This window comes from Clytia hemisphaerica, unplaced genomic scaffold, assembly GCF_902728285.1.
Source record: "Clytia hemisphaerica strain Z4C2 unplaced genomic scaffold, Clytia hemisphaerica genome assembly, whole genome shotgun sequence".
Classification (NCBI taxonomy): Eukaryota; Metazoa; Cnidaria; class Hydrozoa; order Leptothecata; family Clytiidae; genus Clytia; species Clytia hemisphaerica.
Window position 1 is genome coordinate 2,023,720 of NW_027103900.1, and position 17,266 is coordinate 2,040,985.

The 17,266-nt window shown below is 35.2% G+C and overlaps 1 long non-coding RNA gene across 1 annotated transcript; it reads left to right on the forward strand.

Moving 5' to 3' along the window:
* The first annotated feature begins 8,049 nt into the window (after positions 1 to 8,049).
* On the forward strand, positions 8,050 to 9,313 carry LOC136808909 (uncharacterized). Its single transcript, XR_010846931.1, has 3 exons — positions 8,050 to 8,158; positions 8,851 to 8,905; positions 9,102 to 9,313. It is a non-coding gene; the product is annotated as an uncharacterized lncRNA (long non-coding RNA).
* Positions 9,314 to 17,266: the final 7,953 nt, after the last annotated feature.

The following is a 17,266-nucleotide window of genomic DNA, read 5'->3' on the forward strand; positions in this document are numbered from 1 at the left end:
GATGATGCTTTACCAGACAACATTCGCAACCTATGGATGGATCACTTTGAGATGATGAATGAGATCAAACAAATCAAATACCAGCGCGCTGTCATCCCAGAAGATGCTGCAAATCTAGACATAGAAACTCTTGATTTTGGCGATGCAAGCAAAAACCTCATTTGTGTTGCAATCTACGTCAGATTCAAAAGAAAGGATGCATCATTCTCATGTCAACTCATCTTTGGACGATCAAAATTGATATCTGACGAATACACCCAACCAAGGGCTGAACTGTTTGCAGCCATGATAAATGCGCATTCTGGACACACAATCAAACGAGCCTTGAAAGACTGGCACAAATCATCAGTTAAATTCACAGATTCTCAGATTTAATTTTACTGGATCTGCAACATTGATCTAAACCTCAAGCAATGGACCAGGAATCGTGTCTCTGAAGTCCATGCTTTACAGATACATTGCAATGGAAATACATCAAGTTCGAAAAAATGATTGCTGACCTGGGTACTCGAAGATGCACTTCCATAGAAGATGTCAATCAACAATCTAACTGGATCAATGGCTTTACTTGGATGCAAGGTGATCTATCAAGCTTTCCATCTCTTACCACCGCTAACATATCCCTAAGTGCCCAGGAGAAGCAACACTTGAAGAAAGAATCAAGAGAAGAAGTTCGCAAAGAAGGCATTGCCTGTTTTGTCTCATCAGCCAAACCATTGATCCCTGACATGATATCAGAACGTTACAGTTACTCAAAATACCTCGTTGACCCAAATCATCGAAGATTCAACACTGTTATCAGGATCATGGCTTACATTCTCAAGTTCATCCCAGCATGCCGAAAATTAAGAACAACTTCAAAATCCAACAAAGAATTATCCCACTTAAATGATGAAGACATTCTCAAATCCAAGCAATACTTCTTCAGGAAAGCCACTCAAGAGGTGAAACATTTCAATAACAACTTCAAATTCAAGAAGATACCTGAAGAAAAGGATGGTATCTTGTATTACACTGGTCGCATCTTGCCAACTGACAAGATCACTGCAATTGGAAAAGCAACCAACGCAATGAAGGACCTCAGCGCCTCAACCTTCTGTGTTCCGATCGTTGATAAAAACTCTCCTTTGGCATACTCAATTATTCAAGAAGTGCATTGGAATCATCATACAGCAATGCGTTCAGGTGTCGAGACTACATGGCGTTATGTGCTACAAATATGCTACATCCTTGAAGGTAGATTTCTTGTGAAACTTGAGGGCATCGTACCCTCGCTGTCGTCGTTATCTACTGAACCTGGGGGGGGGGGGGGTACTTAGGTAAAAGTGGATGATGGGTATGTGCGGACGGTAAGGGTCGTTTTTTCACCTTTCAAAGTCTCTCTAAGGGTCGGAAAAATCAGAAAGTTTTAAATTAGTCTCTCTAAAGCTGGGTGTCCACTGAAAAAAAATAAGTTCATCGCGAATTTGTTTGTCGCAAAAATAAATCCAGACTTTACGACGAAGAAAACAATAATAAACGATATAGAATGAAAACGTTTTCATTTTTCATCGCTTATTTTTTTTCGCCTTATCGCAAATAAAACAATAGGTTTTTAATTCCAGACATATGTCTGGATTTATGTTTTGTCAACAGGTATTTGCGACGAACTTATTTTTTTTCAGTGGACACCCAGCTTAAGGGTCGGAAAATTCAGGATTTTTAGGAAATTTTTGATTTCCATAGAAAATTTTTCAATAAAGTCTCTCTAAGGGTATGACTTTTTTCGAAAATTGAAAAAAAAAATTCAAAAAGTCTCTCTAAGGGTCACCTTTTTAGCAAAAATCAGTCTCTCTAAGGGTTGGTTTTCGGAGGTCCCGTCCGCACATACCCCTCATTCGCCAACTCTAGTACTCCCCCCCCCCGGGCTACTGAAAAAGAAGTTCAATGTTATCATGGGACCGCTCTCCAAAGACAACCTCAAAATAGCTCCTGCCTTCTTCCCCACACAGACAGATCTCGCCGGACCGTTCCTTTCATACTCAGAACATCATAAACGAACGACAGTCAAAATCTGGCTACTTGTATTCTGCTGTGCGACCACAACGGCCGTAAAGATCAAGGTTATGGATAGCTATAATACAACCTCATTTCTTCAAGCATTCACAAGACTTGCCTGTGATGTTGGATATCCCCAAAAGCTATTGGTAGATGAAGGAAGTCAATTGGTAAAGGGTTGTGAAACCATGCAAATCAACTTCATCGATCTTCAACAACACCTTCATTCGAAGATGAACATAGAATTTGATACCTGTCCCGTTGGGGGACATAATGTCCATGGACGTGTTGAAAGGAAGATATTAGAAATCCGCAAATCAATCGAAAAATCATCAAGCAAAGAACGACTCTCTATTCTACATTGGGAGACACTAGATGCAACAATCTCAAATTCAATTAATAACCTCCCTCTGGCTGTTGGTAATTTCAAGGAATTTGAGCTGTCAGATCTCATCACACCGAACCGATTGCTACTCGGGTGAAACAATAATCGATGTCCCACCGAACCATTGGCTGTTTCAAACGATTATGATAAAATTCTACGCTCAAATAAAAAGATTTTTGATGCATGGTTTGAATGTTGGCTCACTGCACACGTGCCAAAGCTCATGATCCAGCCGAAATGGTTCAATAGTGATATTGATCTCAAACCTGGCGACATTGTCTTGTTCACAAAACAAGAATCCAGTCTGGCTTCAGTCTATTCTATTCAGTCAGTATGGCATGGTTCGAGAAATCGAAGAAAGTTGCGACGGGAAAGTTCGAAAAGCTACCGTGGAATATCAGAATTCAAACGAGAAAACGAAACGAGAAACACATCGATCAGTCAGGTCATTGGTATTGATTCGAGGAATAAATGTAATGGATTTGTCAACTCAGTCGTATGGCTTGAAGGATTAAAATCCTCATTATATAATAAAACAAAAACAAAAAAATTCAAATTTTATAGCATTTTTCATTTGTCGGGGGAGCGTTAAGGCAGTTAACCTTAATTGAGTGAGTCTCAAGTCCCACACAGCACTTTCACCATTTTGCAGTTTGTCATTTTCGTGTTTTCTTTTGTTTTCATCATGTTTGTTTACCTTTTTAAGTTTGGTCAACATTTTACTCACATTTTCTACTATTTCGAATATATTTCATATTTTCAGTTAAATTCACATTTGGTCAGTGTTTTGTATATCAATAAGTGTCGATTCAATTTATAATTCACTTTTTGTCATAATTTATATTAGTTTTTCATAAATTATTTCTGGTCTGTATTTTATACATTCTATTCTGCAGAATGTATAAATAGCCACTTTCAGTTTTGCACTTCACTTCAACAGAGACATTCAAGGAGTCAAGACATGTCAAGTCAATACATTTTTCAAACATTTTTAAACAATTATTTTCATTCTACATACACTTGGTGTTAATCAACACACACCCTGTGTACTGCTGCCTGCTTACAGCTCTTATCTCAGGCTAGCTGGTGAGTTTTTCCTTTCTTTTGCTTTTGTTCTACAGTGGCTTTTCAGGTAAGTTTTCATTACATATTTTTCTAATACTTAATTATTTTTCTAGTTCTGAATTATACTTAGCATTTACATTAACTTCCTTTGATACTTAGTTTTTGTACTTTGTCAGCCTTTTTGTTTTCATTTTTTTTCATAAAACTTAGTTCATGTACTTTGTCAGCCATTTTGTTTTCATTTTTCATTAGACTTAGTTTTTGTTCAAATTTTATATTTCAGTTTGAACACACACGCACTCAATCAATACATCAATACACTGAATAGTGTTGTTCCGAACACGGCTTATTTCCCTGACTCCTTTTCCTCTGACACCACAATGTCACAGTGAACTTAAACTCCTAAACCTGTTAATTTTCGGGTCAGGGCTTGAGTTGCTTAGCATTCTAGCTCATTCTTTGAAAAAATTTGAATTTGAGTGCTTCCTTTGACCGCTTCGTTCTTTCACAAATTTCCTCCCCATTCATTGAGCTATGACGTCGTAGGGTCGTACAAGGTGCAAGAAATGCCTTTATTTTTATCTCCAAATACTTTAGTTAACATAACCGGTAAGGGGTATTTCTGCTTGTCGATCGGCGCACCCCACTGTCTTTTTTTGCTAGTGCATGAAATTCCAGTGGGAACAACCTGAAGCCCTTGTAATGAATAATCAGCCAACTCAAAAAGTAGTGTTATAGTATGGTTGCAATAACCTGACTTGCCAGCTGGACAGGTGCAGTGTCCTTTAATCACATCGGCAGACTGTTTGTCGGGTATGTGCGGCGGTCAAGGGTATGTTTCTCAAAATATCAGAAATGCACTGTAAGGGTGGACTTTTGATAAATGCACTGTAAGGGTGGAAATTTCAGCAAATCTGGGAAAAATTGCAAATTTTTGCTCGAAAATGTTGATTTTTTTGCTCTAAAAGAGTTTAAAATTTGAAAAAATGCACTGTAAGGGTATGAATTTCACCGATTTTTTTCTGTACTGTAAGGGTGCGATTCTAAAAGCCAATTTTTTCGCCGCACATACCGTCAGTTGGTAAACCCACTGCCCCCCCCCCCGGGATTTTGTATAGACATGGCTGAAATATATCTTTCTAACATAAACTTTCTCCCGTCTTAACAATGGAATGTTTATGCTTCTTTTGGTTTTCTCCAACTTTTCTTTTGCCACTGCTTATGCGAAAGTGTTCAATTTCTTTGATTGTAAACAATGGTAAATCTTTTAAACATTTTGCTCCAAGATTCCTCCTCTTTTTTTTCGTTTGTTTCAACAGTAATTTCAATGTTTATATCAATATTATTAACCAAATATTCTCTTTGCACTGCATGTTGTTGTTGCTTTCATCCGTCATATTGAACTCGCTATACAGCCCGGCTCGCTTTCACGGAAAATCAAAACATCTTGGGAAAGCTCATTTGAAAAATCGGTAAAATCAACCCCCCCATTTTACAACGTATCCAGTTGTTGGTTTGATCGCAACGTGTAGCTTCCTCTTCTTGTCATACTTTGTAATCGTAAGAATACCCTAAGAATTCCCTTTAGGGTGAGTTTCACAGAAATTGGTAAGAATATAGTCATTTTGTATTTGGTTAACAGAAAGAACCTGCTTCCTTTGTTAGACTTGGATTTGAACTTGGAGGCAGAAATGTAATTTTAGCTCCATATGTTCATTCAAGCGTCCAAAACTCTCAAATTGATCATTTCTCATGTTTGTAAAGAGTCTAAAAATGGTAAACAAAAGTCAGCAAATTCGTTAGTAAGCCCAATTTCATTTTCATTGTTGCATAAAGTATTTCATAGCTCGTTTACCAATTTGTTTACACCGCCTCATTGTTTTCCTCCTCCATAAGATGTTTGAAGCCAACTTAAAAAATCTCTTCCTATTCACTCGTCCAGTATCTTTGGTGCAGCAGGAGCGCCGCAGTCATACTCACGATTTACTCCAGGTTACTCTTCGAAGTAATAGTACCAAGGATGTTTAGTGTTGATATGCTATCTCAACCTTCTGCAACTTTTGAAGTCACCATGTAAATATAGCTTTCTAGGACACGTGTAAAGGTCCCAGACTAACTGGTTTGGTCGGAGTTTTAGCGTTACTTTTACCATTTGCATATCCCCACTAAGCTCGCTCTTCCAGTTGACCTAGAGTCGAATCAGTCGACACATTATGAATGACCTGTTTTGAGAAGAACCTTTTGTGTCCTTTTCCTGTCAAATACTTAAAGGAGGTTTTTAGTTTATATTTCATTTGTTCGAATCAATGAATAGAATTGTTCGATTGACCCCCCAAAATGAAACGACCAATATATTCCAACCGTTTTCAAATTCTATTCTTCAATAAGGAGAGAGAAATCAAGCGGTTTGTGTAATTTACGATGCGCGATCCAACGATTCACGATGCACGATGCACGATCCATGCATATATTATGGTAATTATTCTAATTATGCATCTATAGGTTTTAGTAATCACATATTTTAATTCCTTCTTTTGTATTCCTGGAGAATAGTATGAATACTATCACTTCAAAGAAATTTGGGTCCATATCTATTGCCATTTTATAGCAGTTTTTAGTCAAAAATGGGGTTTTTGCTTGAAACGTTGCATTTAAGCCAATTTTAGCACATATTTCAATTCCATAATGGGGGATATACCCAAATGCCAAACCCAGATGACTTTGATTTTCCTGCATTATTTCCAGAATACTATCACTGCAAGAAAATTCGGGCCCATGTCCATTGTCATTTTAGAGATTTTTTCAGTCCAAATTTGGGTTTTTGCCTGAAAAATGGCTCTTAAAAGGGATTTGATTTCCAAAATGGATGACATAGACGCATCCCAGACCCAAATGATTTTGATTTTCCTGGAGTATCTCCAGAATACTATCAATGCAAAAAGAATGTCAGTCAGCATTTAAACTCAGTTTGTCGAAGCTTGCCTTAAAAAATGCTATTGTTTGATAAAAATAATTTGTTTTTGCTAAAAAGCGATTTTTGAAAACGCCATTATGAATTTTTGAAAAAAGTGAAAAACTTGAAATTCATTTTGCTTAAAGACTTTATTGAAGACTTCCATCTCTGAAAATTTCAGACATGTGAATTAATCAGTTTAAAGTTTATGTACTTGCAAAATTGGCCTTAAAAAGCATTTTGCTACCCAAAATTGGCTTAAAACGGCTCGTTTAGGGTTCCAATGGGCACAATTTTCAACCCAATATGATTATTTTGTTGTTTCTACATAAAATTTAGTACAACAAATGAATAAAATAAGATTTGAAATAGTTTTGACAAATTTACAGGCCTGAAAAGGCCAGAAAATGCCATTTTTTCCAATTTTTGCCGGTAGTGCGAATCAGTACCCCCAGGGGGGTTCGGCCAATTTTGGACTTCTGACCTTAAAAATTGCGCAGAATGCCTCACAATAGGTTAAATTTTCATAAAAAAACACTACATCTTGAATTTTCTGACTTTGACATTTGACGCCCCACCCTATCTAAATTAAAACCTCAAATTTATGAGGCTGTAAGGAAATATAATCTCCTTAGTGCTATCTGCTGGAGACTATAGTTTATCATCAATCCTTAAAGTTACCTGAGAGTCAAAGGTAAGCAAGGCGTTGCTTTATATAATTAAAATTTCCAGGTGCCACTGAATCAATCAATTACCATCCCCTTGGTGATATTTTGATTAAACAGTGGGGTTCAACCACTGAGCTATAAATGGTATAAACCCTGGAGACAGTTACTTTCAAGATTGTTGAAGCCGGTCTTTTAAAAAGTTTCCGTTTACTTAGATTATAAATGCTGTAGCAACAAAGAGCTAGACCAATCTTCTCTGCGCTATCCTTCGACTGTTCGAAATTTCTTAAGGCCGAGGGAATTTGAATATGAGAGTTCAGCGTCGGCTGCCCGTATGTCAAAAAAGCAACCGCCTTAAAATTTCATTATTTCAAAAAAATTCATCATTATGGACGCAGTCACAAATAACTTGTGTTCACGTCATTTCCAGCCCTAAAAAGTGAGTCATCGGTTGGTCGGCACTAAAATCGTCGGAAAAATAAGGTCTGAAAACATAGGCTTTGTCATAGAGTTACTTTATTCATTAAAACCTTACACCAACCAGAACCTCAGCAATTGTATGAAAAGTGAATTTTCACTGTGTTTATATACTGCGAGCGATGTAAATTTCCTGTTTTCGTACTACAATCCGATAAAGCTAACCACAGAGTCCTGATATTGCCCAAATTTTTGTTCTGTGGATTTTTGTAAACAACAATTGGGCCATTTTAGATTTGGTCCACAAATGCTAGAGGTAATTAGTCAAACAATTATCAAATTAAACCAACCTAATTGTGAATTGAGCGATTTGAATTTAATTAATCAAACGCAATTCAAAACACACCAGTGCACTGGCAACTGGCGGGGCAGTGGCGCACATGCTGCTTACAAAGATTGATAAAGTTTCAGTCGGCGTAAAAGAAATTATTCATGTCAGCGTCAATTACTGCAAAAGTAATGGTAAATTTTTATAATTGTTGATCTTTAACAAGAATTCTATTTCCTTTTAGACGGCTGTGCTTATCAACATAATTGAAGAGAGATCTACAATAGAAAGTGACCATCCAATAGGTAAGACTTTAAAAATACATATTTTTAAGAGACTTATTTTTCAATTATAAATTCCTTTTTTCAGACCCACTTTTGAAGTGATTTTTTGCCAATTTTATAGCTTGTAAGAAAACTGCTTCTGGCCATTTTTTTTTAAAAATAGAAAATGATAAAAATCCTGGATAAAAGAAAGGATAAATCAACAAAACGCAAAAGTTTGTTCTCGCAAAATATTTTGGAAAGGTTCAATTCGCGAAAGCTAATTTTTGCGAAATGGGTACCCAAAGTAGGACCGATTTCTTTTGGTAACTTGGGAACGAACTCAAAGAAATGTTAGAAACGCCCCCTTGAATAAACGTTCCTCCTAAAAATAAAAAAAATTAATAAACACCCCATATGTTTATTCGAAGTAATACGGTATATTTTCTTTTAAGACAACCTTTTCACATTGATTTAAAGATTTTAATATCGCCATAAAAAATCAATGAAGAAGAAAACGAAGACTGTTTCAAACATGGGTATTTCATCAATCTGATTTTCAATATTTTTCAGGTTTCGAGGGCCTTTCCGAAACTTTTTTGAAGAAATTTCCAGAAATTCTTTAAATTTTTGGAAGATTGTGTCTTGAAGCTGCTTGAAAACAGATTGGTGTAATATGGTAAAGGGCTTTTAGTTAAAATTTGCAATATAGATTTTTTTATTTATCTATCCAGGGAAGGGTGAGAGACGAGAAGTACAAGGAACAATTTAGTGGCCAAGCACTTTGAGGTAATCTATATTTTATCTAAAATTGCAAATTTATTTTATCTAATCCTGATATTTTACCCTCCCATTTTTAGGGGGGATGTTAGAATAAAAAATTTAAAACCCCGCCCAAAAGGTGAGAGTACTTAACAATTTTATAAGGCTTTTCACATGCTTCTATAAATTTTAAACATTTTCTTTTCTTTTTTTCTTTTTATAGGAGATCAGTGTGGTTCATACAGTGAAGTCCGGTGATAATCAATCGAGTTTGGATGGAACTTTCTTTATATATAGTAAAGAACGCATTATATATAATATCCAAAGCCACAGCCAAAGCCAAAGCCAAAGCCTTAACATATTTAATTATTCACTTTTTAGTTGAGAGTTGAGAGGACTACCCAACTTATTGTAAAAATACAGAACTCAATATAATCAAAAATTGTTCCAATTATTGTCTTTTCCCTTATCCTGACATAGACTGCAGGCGAGGTAAATATTTTGAGTGCTTCAACACATGTATGATTATAATCAAAGTAGTTATTTCGCCGAAGCATCCAAGACCCAAAGAATCTCAAATCCATATAATCATCCATATCAACTGTAGGGTCTGAAAATAAAAAAAAGTACTGATTGATATCTGCAGGAATGATGGAGAGATGCGAGATGCCCGACGATACTGAAAGAGAGCTGGGCCTTAATGCCGACAGGCTGCTTGTTCCTTTTTAGAGAACAAATTATCTGTCAAAACGAAAACAACAAGCAACATGCTGAATGGACCTACCTGATATAGGTAGTCGAAAACATTCTGAATGAAAATGTTCGAACGAAAAAGAAATTATAACAGCATACTACCTAATAGCCGGGGGGAGCCTAATCAATTTTTCGAAAATTTTCCATCCAGGACATTTTTCATTCCAACCAACACATATTAATGATGACGCCAATTTTAGTTACTGAGAAGGGAAATAAACAACATAGTCCTTTAAAAAATATCAAAAAGAACTTTTCAATACAACTTGGAACTAACTGTTCATAGTGGGTCCATTTGTTTCAGCATCATTTATGTCACTTATGCCACTTTTTTCCCATTTGTTTCATCAAAATGTGTTCAAAAGTGTTAAAAAATACTTACATTTTTACCACCTCATTTGTGTTCTTTGTGTCAAAAGTGGAAGTTTGCCAAGCTTTTCCAAGCAAAAAGAAATTCGCGTTTGTTTCTACATTCTGGGTTAACGGTGGAAGAATGTTATTCTAAATGGCGGCAATATAGAATGCATAATTACGATGCGTTTCACTTTCGTTTTTTTGTTTGTTTGTTTACATTTCAGACATAATTTATGCGGCCATTGTTGACGTAACTAAGAGTTCGCAAGATGGTAGACTTTTGCATTTTTAACACGGTTTCCATTTGTTACACACGATGGTGGCATTTGGGGGAAAGATGACAAAAATGGAAGTTTTGAGGTAAGAAACAAATGGACTCAGTAAATCCGGCTTATTTGTGACTTTTTCAGTATATATTTTCAACATGCCAAGTACCGTGATCAAAATAAATCATATATAGAATTTGTTTTCTAAAGATCTTTTTAAGTATCCTCGACAAAGGTCAATCACAAAGCAGATAAATCCGGAAAAAATATTGGATAAAAAATTTTTTGATTTTTTTTTTAATTACAAATATAGTGCACAAGGGTGTTATTACGAAACTGCGCAGCTCAAAATTCCTAAAGTCCGCAGATAAATTACAAAACTGCGCAGAAATTACAAAAGTGCGCAAAAAAATACAAAACTGCGCAGAAATTACAAAGCTGCGCATAACAAAGTCTTTAGTCTACTATTATTTCAGGGCAGCAATTCAATCGTTGGTAGCAAGAATTAAGAAGATAGTGATGAACCTAGTATCGACGTTACTATCAACGAAGAGACTGTCAAAAATATCAAAAGGAGCTGGCCAGATGTTTCAATGGTAACAGGTTGTTTCAACAGAAGACTTTGCAAAACATATCGGCCGCCCATCATATATACGCTTCGGAAATGAGTTAAAGATTGCCAACATTTTTGTCCTACAAAATGGAGTTAAAACAGCTACGATCAGCTCCATTGTTTCATTCATGTTTTCCAGTCCCCCGTTAAACAGCAAATTACCCCTTATCCATCCCCCCCCCTCAATTTGGAATTCCATTTGTACTGTGCCCTTATTTTCTAACCCCCTTGAATGTTCTTCTGTTTTTCTAAAGTACCCCTTAGATTTTTTGCTTTCGAGATTGGGATTTGTCTTCGATATTAGATTGGAGCATCGAATTTCTTACAGACATGGCCCCTGGAGTGCGAATCAGATAGAGGGGGCTGTACTAACGCACTTTGTAACAATGCCGTCACTCTTTGTAATACAACTTGACGCACTTTGTAATAAAAATCAACACACTGAAACACATGGAAAGCTGATATACTCTTTAATATAACACCTGACACACTTTATAATAAAGGGAAATTTTCATTAAAAACAAAAGTCGAAAATTTTGCACAGTGTTTGATTATTCATAGATGAAATAATCATTTTAAACGACCGGGACTGGGGGAGTACTAGGGTTAGAGAATGTCAGGTCAGACCTGAGAAAAACTGGCTCTAACAGAGAATAAAGTTATCCTTACAGAGACAAGTCGAAAAAGTGACTCTAAGAACAATTATTAAAAGAATTTCTAACCTTCTAGAGATCTTTTTTTGACTTTTCAAGTTTCGTACCTTAAATAATTCAGAGAGACTTGGGAAGGTCAAAAACCAAACCTTAGCATCAGCACATACCTGGCAAATATTAATGTCTAAGTACCCCCTCCCCCTTTACCATTAAAAGAATGCAATAAATAGAACGAGGCTAGAGCTAGAGCTTTACTGCCAATATATATGAAATTGTATATAGTTTGTATACGGTATATTGTATATAACCTGACCTGTGTTGACAAATAAATAAATATCAATCTGACAAAGATATATACAAAAATTTACAAAAATACAAAAAGTTTACACCTTGTATATATGAATCGAATTTAAACCAAATTAAACCAAAACATATCAAAAAGCTCAAACTCTATATTCTGCTATTTTGGTCATGTTTGCTATTTTCAATATTTTAGCCCACAAGGTTGTACAGTTACTTTTTATCTTAGAGAGGTACGTGAAATTTGTGCAGAGATTTGAAATCCTCAATGTACTCATCTTTCCTTTTTCTTCATAGTTTCTCAATATTTCAAAAACTTTTAGTCATACTAGATTGTTCACCCTCGTTCACCTCTAATATATCTTTCCTGTATAACTTTCTACTTTAGCATAAGTGCTGAGAATTTGTTTGAAAGGTTAAGAATCTACATACTTTTGGGACAACAGACACTATACAATATATGCTAAATCTCAATAAAACAAAATCAAACACAATCAACTGTGAGAGGCATTTAATTTTGATGATGCCTTGAAAAATAAATAGATATAAAAAGAGTTTGATTGAATAGACCATGAGGGCTATTTTTGGCAAAATATTGCTATTAGATAAAAAAAATAACTGTTTGAAAGCTTGAAAAAGCACAAATTTGGAAAATTACATGAAATATTCTAAATTTGGTGGAAATTATAGTGAAATTTTTAAACCAATTTTTTTCCCGCAAAAGTTTTTTTACCTTTAAAAGCTAAAACTTTGTTACTGCTGTTATTTGCATTGCATCCATATCATTGAGACGTGGAGTTACACATTTTTGAGAATTTTTTGATTGACTTTACAGTAGAAAATTGATTTCGAGCAGGTCGATCAAATTTGATAACAATCTTGTCATTGTTTCCCTCACTCACATCCATTTGGGTTAACCGGGTGAAGGCTCATTCACTTTCCAAGTGAACCGTTGCCATCAGGAATCGAAACCTTTGAAGCATGTGTAGTATTCAAGGTTAATGACCACTATTCCACGAAGCGCCCATCCAACATGCCAGACTCTCCCATTTGATACAATCGATATCCTTTTCCAATCGATTACTAATCGATAAATAATTGATGGATTGGATATCTATTGTTTTTGATAATCGATAGTCAATTATAATCAAGATTTAACGGTAAGCTTTTGATTGGCTATCAATTGATGGATTTTCCATCGATTTACTCTAAAAGCCAATCGATGAAAAACCAATCTATTATCAGTTAGAATAGTCTCGATTACCTATCAATTCAATGATTATTGAAATCAAGCGGTATCCAATCAATCGGTTGGTTAGCGATTACCGTAACTTGGTCTAATGTGTCGACTCCCCTCCTCTAATTCCGACACCCTTTTTACCAGCTGAGATTTATAGAAAGATTGAAACTGTTTTTCTTTGCTTATATAGTGGTCAGAGAGGAATAACCCTTTTCAATCAGTGATTCAAGCTTTCATATTATTCCTTTCTCTAAAGAAGAGTGTCAGAATTTAGACGAGGGATGTCGTTATTAGACCAGCCCAACTACTTACGGTAAGTCATCGATTGGAAATAGTTATCTAGAGTGGGAGAGTCTGAAAACTGACACATCTCACCTACCTACCGTGAAGTTGGGTAACTTGCATCAGTGGAGGGAAACTTGCATAGCAATCAATCAAATGACTGACCAATCAAATAGCAACAAAAATTTCAAAACAAATGAACTACGCAGCTCCGCACACAGCTCTACTCTATCATTTTTGTTTTGATTTAACTTTGTATTTTAATGACCAGACGGGTCATTCATTTGAGGGCTATGCATGACTTATACACATTGGCATCCCCTGCCATAAATTTTTTGTGAAATACTTAGTAAATGATAATCTGTCTTACAACACAACTTAATCAAATATCAACAAATTATTCTACCTGTAAAAATGAAGATCATACCTGTCTGTGTTGTCTGTGTTGTTCGGTTGTGTGTGTGTAGTGATTTTCAAGGACAGTTCTTTAATTGTAAGATTCATATCACTTTATTGGTGCATTTACTAACTACACAAACATAAAATACTATGCTAAAAGAAAAATAATCCTCTCTAAGTACTCTAAAAACACCAAAAACATGACAAAAACATGACAAAAATACAAAAAACCAGAGCAAGTCACGAATGCTTGGTTACGCCTACCTAACACTTGCAGAGGGGAATTATTAAATTTTATCTTAGCGAGTGAGTCCATATTTCAGAGTTTTCGAGAATGTTCTAGAAGTTTCAACTACTTTCGTTTTCTAATTTTTCTTCCGCACCGCCGCCGCCGCGAAAGCCTATCGCAATACTTTCGCTATGCGAAATTAATAAAAGAAGATTTTTCTAAGATTTCAAAACGAAGCTGTCTGACATGGCTGGAAAATCAAGAGGAGACGTTCAAATCTTTTTGGGGCAATGGGTTTTTAATTTTCTATTTTATACACCCCCCTTCTCACACACCCGGCAGAATTTTTTCAGCCAGTGGGGGTAAAAATAATGGACTAAACTCGATGGGGATTGCTATCACCATATTTTTTGTATGTGGGGATTTAAAATCTATTGTTTTCAAGTCAGAAAATTCAGTGGGGATGGGAAAAATAAAATAATATTTTGCATTGAGGATTGGTTTATTCGATTACTTTTAGTAGGGACAAAGTTTAGAGTGTAATTTTCCACTAGGGACGATATTTGGGCCAATTTTTCCTGTGGGAAGGGGTCCCAGTGAGTCTGTGAGAAAGGGGTATTTTTATTATGAAAGTTAAAACAGGGTTATGACTTCCCTATGATAAATGTTGCTATAATTGGCCCATTAGTAAGATCAGTATTTAGCATTTTTAAGTATTTAGAACTGAACCCAGTTTACTTTGTTTACTTTAAAGTCTGAGACTTTGAAATTTAATCTTCAGTTTTTTCTTTTTTAATTGTAAAACAAAGCTATTTACAGGGCTTTTATGGTATTTAAATTTATATCTTATTACAAAGTGGGCCAGCTTTTGGTATTAAAAAGTGTAGTAGGTATTGCAACTGAGGCGTTTATTACAAAGTGTGTTAGAACAGGGGCCAAAAAATTATTTCACCTACTGCCTGTGCCTGCGGTTTGTGTAATTTACGATGTGCGATCCAACGATTCACGATGCACGATGCACGATCCATGCATATATTATGTTAATTATTCTAATTATGCATTTACAGGTTTTAGTAATCACATATTTTAATTCCTTCTTTTGTATTCCTGGAAAACCAATCTAAAGTATGCGTGTATATATTTTAACCTGAACAATCAAATCAAATCAGAACATGAACTTTTTTGCCCATGCTTTGAATTGAATATCTTGTAACCTTTTTGTTTTCTTTATTTAAAAAAAAAACGTTTCTCCGATTAAACCAACCAAATGCATTGGATTGAGACAGGGTTATAAACAAAAATTTACAATGTTGTGGTAAAGTAGGGAAGACGTTTTTTAATGAAGAGCGCGTGTCTAAACTCACCTTTTTTGAGAAAGATCAAATGAATTAACTTGATCATCAAACAAAGAAAAATATCAAATAAATAAAAGCACCAGTTATTGCAATTCAGTTGGTGAAATGCTTTTATAAGAACATGCCAAAAGTAATAATGTAGCCAATGATTCCTTATTCACTGTTCTTAAAAAATAATGAACGTACAAAAATGAGTATGTGTTTTAATAAATTTTTCGCGCCAAAACTTTTCTATGACGTCAAGGCTTTCAGATTTTTTCTACACAGAAGATATAAGTTATTTCCCCTTCTTTTTTTAATTTAATTTTTTTTCGTTATTGTTATAGGATGTTTTGTAGCTAGCATTATGAAAACTTATTCGTGCATAATTAGAATAATTAACATAATATATACATGGATCGTGCATCGCGAATCGTGAATCGTTGGATCGCGCATCGTAAATTACACAAACCGCTGTGCCTGGGCGACAAAGAAAATTTTCGAATTCTCATCCTTAGTTCACCACCTTAATAAACAGTATCTTAAGGATATTTAAGTATAAAAACTTTGCAAGAATATGAAAAGAGAATTGGATTCACATTAATTAACCCCCCCTTAAATTCATGATTACTTTTTCTTTGGCCCCCTTAAACATAAGCTCTCCCTCATTTCTGAAAATTTCAAAGACTTTCCCCTTTAAATTTTGCCCAAAATTCAAGTGAAACCGTGGCTCTGCAATATTTTTGCAGTAAACCTCAAAACCAAATTCTTAGCAATGCAAAACATGAAGACCACTGTTTACTGCCAAATATTATAGGACTGATTGTAATGGCATCTGAAATTTGATTTCCACTGAACATTTAATTTTCAACTTCCTTAAGCGAAGAAATTTTGGCAATTTGGCGAATATGGGCCAAATCTACCAAAATGAGTTTTCTTATTTAGTAGCTTTTTTGACCAAATAATATCCTTATTCGGCAAATTAAATACCTGTCTAGTTTCATCGCAAGCCGTCTGCAAAATACACCCCTGAGTCAGTGGCCCGGTCAGATCCACCCCGGTGAGTAGCCCGGTGAAGAAAATGCTCAAAAACAGCCCAAAATTAAGCCCCGGGGGAAAATAAGTCAACCCGGGCAAAAAGGCTAAAGGTTTTGGAAACCCGGGCTGTGGCATGAAAGTTTCTGTTTACCCCGCTGGAAATACTGAAAATTTTGATTCCCCCGGTTGAAATCAAGGAAAGCTTGGGTTACCCCGCTGTTGAAATTAAAAAGTAGAAATCTTAAAAAATAGAAAATGTATGAAATAGAAAAGTAAAACTTGAGCTAAAAACTTACTGTGTTCCACCTATGGCAGTTTATTTGTAGCAAAATTGTGATTTTACTATTTAACCAAAATTTTACTATTCAACGAAATATTTCACTATTTAGTGCCAACCAAAATATTTTAGTGCCAACGAAAATATTATGGTTCAACCAAATTTTACTATTCAACGAAATATTTTAGCATTCAACGAAATATATAACTGTTCAACGAAATATTTCATTATTTAGTGCCAACCAAAATATTATGGTTCAACCAAATTTTACTATTCAACGAACCTGTGGTTATGTGATGGTTTTGAGTTACAAGAGGAAGTGAATTGATGGATTAAAGCAAGAATAATGATATTCTTATAGAAACTATTCTTTAAAAGCGCGAAAGAAGTGTGTGTCGCCACCCCAGAGATACGGCGCCAAAAGTAGATGATTTTCCCGCCCAAAATTCTTCTTAGCAAGTTTACAGACTCGAGATTTGATTGTTCTGTGTTTTATTCTTTTTTTATGGGTCGCGCGGAAGAAAGAACAACACTGTAAATAATATGGTTGAAAGAAAAATATTTTGTTGAATGGTAAAATGTTTGTTGAACACTTATATATTTTGTTGAATGGTAAAAAATTTCGTTGAATAGTAAAATTTGGTTAAACC